The sequence below is a fragment of the Belonocnema kinseyi genome, chromosome 1 (assembly GCF_010883055.1).
Source record: "Belonocnema kinseyi isolate 2016_QV_RU_SX_M_011 chromosome 1, B_treatae_v1, whole genome shotgun sequence".
Classification (NCBI taxonomy): Eukaryota; Metazoa; Arthropoda; class Insecta; order Hymenoptera; family Cynipidae; genus Belonocnema; species Belonocnema kinseyi.
In genome coordinates this window covers 91,674,346-91,679,876 of record NC_046657.1, presented here as the reverse complement: position 1 = coordinate 91,679,876, position 5,531 = coordinate 91,674,346, and positions in this window count along the sequence as shown.

Here is a 5,531-nt window from a genome sequence, read left to right as displayed (position 1 = left end):
AATTAAAATTCGAAAATTTTTTCTAAAGCCTCCAGGGGACTTCGTTTTCGCACGAAAAAATTTTATGTGCCCTTATTGCATCCGGACCCACAATTGTTTCTTTTGCTCACTCGAGGCCTGACATGGTTCCTCTTGACTTCGAGAAGCGAACCATGTTCGTTATCGAATTTTCGGCATCAGCTGACAAAAACATCATAACCAAGGAGAATTAAAAGAAAGAGAGGAATCGAGACCTTATAAGGGAGTTGCAACGAATTGTACCCGGAATATTCTGTTAAACTAATCGTCCTTATCATCGGCGCTCTTGGAGTTGCCAAGCTTTCACTTGCTAATGGTCTAAAAAGCATCCCTGCGTGTCAACAATATGCTAAAACACTTGCAAGAAAAATGCAGAACGCGGTAGTCCTTGGGTCGCTCCGTGTTCTTAGGGTGCTCGAGGCTTTTGCTGGATCGTCGTATTGATTCCTTTACAGACTGTAAACACCTATCTCATGGTCGTGAGGCGTGGTTGTGGCTGAAATTTTACCGCGATTTCGCTGGGAGCGGGTGCAATTTTCCAGATTAGCACCCGCTCCCGGCGAAATCCTGCGGTTGTCCTTATGACAAATTTTTAATTATATATATATATAATTAAAAGTTTTTCATAAGCACAACCGCAGGATTTCGCCCTAAAGCAGGTGCAAATCTGACAAACTGCACCCGATCCCAGCGAAATCGCGGAAAAATTTCAGCCATAACCAAGTCTAACGACCGTGAGATAGGTAGTTACAGTCTGTGACGGAATCAATACAATCCGGCAAAAGTCTCGTGCACCCTGAGAATATGGAGCGACCCAATCACGTCCGCCATCTGCATTTTTCCCGCAAGTGTTTTAGCATATTGTTCACACGCAGGGATGCTTTTCAGGCTACTAACCAGTGAAAGCTTGACACCTCCAAGAGCGCCGATGATAAGAACGATTTGTTTAACAGAATAATCCAGGTATAATCGTCGCAAGTCCCTTATAAGGTCTCTATACCTCTCTTTCTTTTTATTCTCCTTGGCTATGATGTTTATGTCAACTGCTGCCGAAAATTCGATAGCGAACGTGGTTCTCTTATCGACGTCAAGGAGAACTATGACAGGCCTTGAGTATGCAACAAAAAAAAATGGTCGAAAATATAAAGTTCCAGTATATGCGGAACTTCTCATTCTCGACAATTGATTCTATTTCCTTTGGAGCACTTAGAAGAGTGATATTAAGCCTAATGCCGTAAAAGTGACAGAGATTGTAATACAGTTCTCTTAGTGACGCATTATGCCTATGGATGCAGGTTGTTTCCTCATGAGTTAGACAACTAGATAGTTTGTGTTCTAGATTCTCGGGGTGTGTATGTTACGCCCTGTAGCTATCATCGGGAATGTCTTGGTTCAAAATATTGCGACGGTATGTTAAGGTGAAAATGACACCGTCTTGACATGCCAAAATTAAACCTTCCGTGCCAAACTTCAATCCGGGTGATTTAAGGAAAGCAAAAGTTCGCTAAAGCGACATTGACTAATCCTCCACATGTCTGTGGAAGATGCGGTGCATCCTCTTATCGAGGAGCTATACACGTAAGTTTTTCTCCTGTGCTTTCTTAATCTGGATTTGCAGGACTGAATACTCGAGAAAAATAAGATTTGATGCATTTTGCTCACCCCTGATACCGACAGTTGGAAAGACCAAATCTGTCGGCTAGATGTTTGTATCTGCTTCCTTTATAGATGTCACATTCTGAAGGCGGCTCTGTGGCACGCCCCGTTGCGTATAAGTCTCTCCAGCAGAAATGTGTTGTATTGTGCTTCTATCGACGAGTTCATTGTCTTCAGGGATGCAATTTAGTTTTTCTCGCTTCAAATAATCCTTGGCGCATTTGTCTAACCAAAATTCCATTCCTATTTCCTTAGTGAATCGTTTGAAAATCTCTAGAGCTAGATGTAGTTGCTATTTGTTTTTAGCATAGATCTTAAGATCTTTCATGTGAAATACATGAGTCACCTTGTACTTCCGATTTGAAGGTTTGCCGCACAAGTACCCGTCAGAATGGCGAAGTGCTAGAGACAGTGGCAATAATGTAAGGCAAAAGAGGAGTGGGCTCATGGTCTCGCCCTGAAAGACACCTCTCTGAAAGATGACCTTTTTAGTTCACACACGATTTTTTCCAGACGAGATAGTAAATCTGGTTTTCCAAAGCGGCATCAATCTCTCTATGCACTTAACTATTTGCGGATGAACCTTTAACATTTCCAAAAGACGGATGATAAGTCTATGGGAATTCGTATCGAAAGCTTTCTGATAATCAATCCAGCCCAACGATAGGCCACGCTGGTAGAATGCTGCATCTTTGTAGACACATCTATCGATGAGCAGGTTCTCCCGACATCCCGTTACGCCTTTCTTTGAACCACGTTGTTCATACATTTCTTGTCACACAGTTCAGATTGCCCGAACAATCCTATCATTACGAATAGCTGTGAATATCTTATACATTTCGGCAGGAGTATTGTGCGCCCTTTCACCAACCACTCTGGAATCGGCTCTTCCGACTTCAAATATGAGGTGAAAATACGGGCCAAATGCTGATGGGTTGAATAAAACTTCTTCCACCACAAGGTTTTGATACAATCTGGTCCCGGTGCGGAATAGTTCTTCATCCCTCTTAATACTTTTTTCACATCCTCGGTAGTGATGGGTGAGCATTCTGCCTCAGGTTTTATGAGAGCGTCACCCAACTCTTTGAAGCTGGTTATGTTTTCTGAGTCTTCGTCCAGTCTATTCTTTCCTGCTAGACTTCTCTAAAAAATACTCCGACCTCCTCTGGTTTGGCGGGTGGTCAACAGTAACTGGAGGGTCCTGGAAGAGTTGAGATGGATAAGAGAGAAACTGTTGGTCAGCAGCTTTGACTTGTTAAGTGTGTGATAACGGATCCGGAGTTTGAGCGCGAACTTTCGAATCTTAGCGGTAAAATTCCTGCCAGATGTTATGTAGTCAATGACACACTGAATGCGGGACGCGTACTGTCTTACCCACCCTATCTTTATGGCGAGTTGATGAATTCGTCTTTGAGTCTTATGATCAATCGTTAGTTTTGATCTGCGCGTTCTATTTCTTTGAATCGCACTTCCTGCAACTATGTTTGGTGGTATCATTGTTGTTCCCACGAGAAGCTAGGGAAAGGGGCTGGTTCATCCTTGTAGATCCCCGCATGCAAGGATAAGGCTGTGTACTCTAATAGATCGCCCGGTATACTAGAATTACTGTTATAGACACCTCACCCAGGTGCCATGCAGCGTTCGGTTCGTTTTGAATACCTCTGCTTGGGGGTAAATTCCTTCAGGACCACCTCTAGACAATTGTCCACGACTGCCTATTAATTTTTGTAACCGTATTCAGCAGAAGCCCATGGTACAGGGACCCTCTATCCGCAGCCCGAGGACGCGTTCGGTGGCTTTGTCATAGGCCCTTTTGTTTGATTCCAGAGGAATAAAAGTGAAGAAGAAGTTTCACTGCTATAATTTTAAATTTGGTATTGTAAACTATCTAGATTTGAATTTACCGTCAATTTATATTCTCGATAATAATCTCATTCTCGTTACCGTTCTTAAAGTAATGTAACCAACTCAGTACTCTACTCCAGATAGGAAATTCTGTAACGTGTACGTTTCAAGGTCGCGGACATTGAAGGAAGTTTAATGAATTTTTTTAAACAAGTTGAATTTCCATTTTGTTTTAAATAACGTAAATATAATCTGTATTTGATGGGTTCATTTAGATAGAGAGATTGGAGTTCTATTTTTGGACTTACACTGAAAAGTGTCCTGCAATGTATCTAATGATAAGGGGGCTTCCATAAACCATGAGGCCCAATTGTCCACTCCCACCTCTTTCCCAAGTAGTCCACAGTGGTATTATTCTCAACCTTCCCCCCACCCACGCTCCAAGTGTGATACATGGCTTTTTCTATTTCTTGTAAATCGAAAATAAAAAAATGAGGTTGTTATGCGTTGATGGGTCAGGAAAAAAAGTACCGTTGTGACTTGGACAATCGGGTGACGAGAACTAACTGAACCGTCCCGAAAGGGCGGTTTTTATACTAAAGGCGGGTGTACATTGTATTGATAATTTCTGACGTGGCTTGCAAGTTTTATATAGAGTATTGTTAATACTATATTGCTTAGAATCAGGGTACATAACACCTCTCTCTTTAGACATTATTTCTTCCTCGGAATTATTATATTTTAGAAATGAAACCTTCTCATATTTGACAATGTTAATAGAGATTATCGCGCCAGTAATGTTTCTACAGTAGATGTATAATTTACGACATTAGATTGATTTTCTACTCTATTCTTTATACAAAAAAGTATAATTTTCTTAGGTATGCATCTAGTTATATAACTTAGTATTCCACACTTAAAAAGAAAATACATAATTTGAGGATTTTTTTTTGGTTATTTAAAACGGAAACTATATTCTCATTGCCTGTGCACGGTTTATCGATTTCTAAATTTATTTGGTTTAAATCTGATTCAGTCAGGGTTCCAAAAAGGGTTTTTAAAATTATCGCCTATAAAATTAACTAATTCTCGTTTATGGCTTTGTTTTCCAAGTAACTTATGTGAAATTGGAATTTCAATAATTAATTGATTAAGCCTATGTTTTATTAATCTTATTTCATTTTTCGCCAATACTTGTAGTACAAGTAGGCTTTACTAATTTCCTCCATTTGGATGTTTCCATAAATTTCCTAATGACGTTGTTTGCTTGTGTTGCTTTCATCATCCATAATAACAGAATCATAATTTTCTGGAACATAAAATGCCATTACTGGATCGATATGAAGTTGAAGAGTTTTGCCTTCAAATTTAATTTTTAAATTATTATTGGATGTAATTTCTGTAACAATTCCTGGACCTTTCCAACTTGGCTCTAATTTATTTTGTTTTGTGTTATTTTTCTATTTGACTTGAACTCCTATTTTATAAACTGAATGGCTTTTTACTATATTTTCGTTTAAATGTTTCTTGGACTTTTCTTGTTCAGCTTTTATTCTTTCTTTAGCTTTCCTAATGATGTTATCGTGTTTGAGTTTCCATTTCCTTATTAAATCAGCATAAGACAGAAAATAGGGGAAAACTGGGGCTATTCTGGACATTAGTTTGAAAATACCAGTATACAGAAAAATAAACGTACTGGTGTCATATTCTTGTGTTGTGACTTATAAATCAAATTCAAATACAAAAATTCCCCAGTGTGCCTACCGTTTCCCCTTGTTAGGATAAATCTACAGAAATTGAAGGTCTTACTCATGTTAAACTGACTTATAAAGTAAATAATAAGACAAATGCTATTTCCTCTTCAGTTTTACACTCTCAATATAAATTTGAACACTAATTTTTTTCGAGCTTTTACCATTTTCTCCCTAGATGCGAAAAGTAGGGCAAAGCTTAGGGATTTTCTGGTCACATAGGCTCACCAAAAAAAAGTTGTCTGCGCGGGACAAGTGACT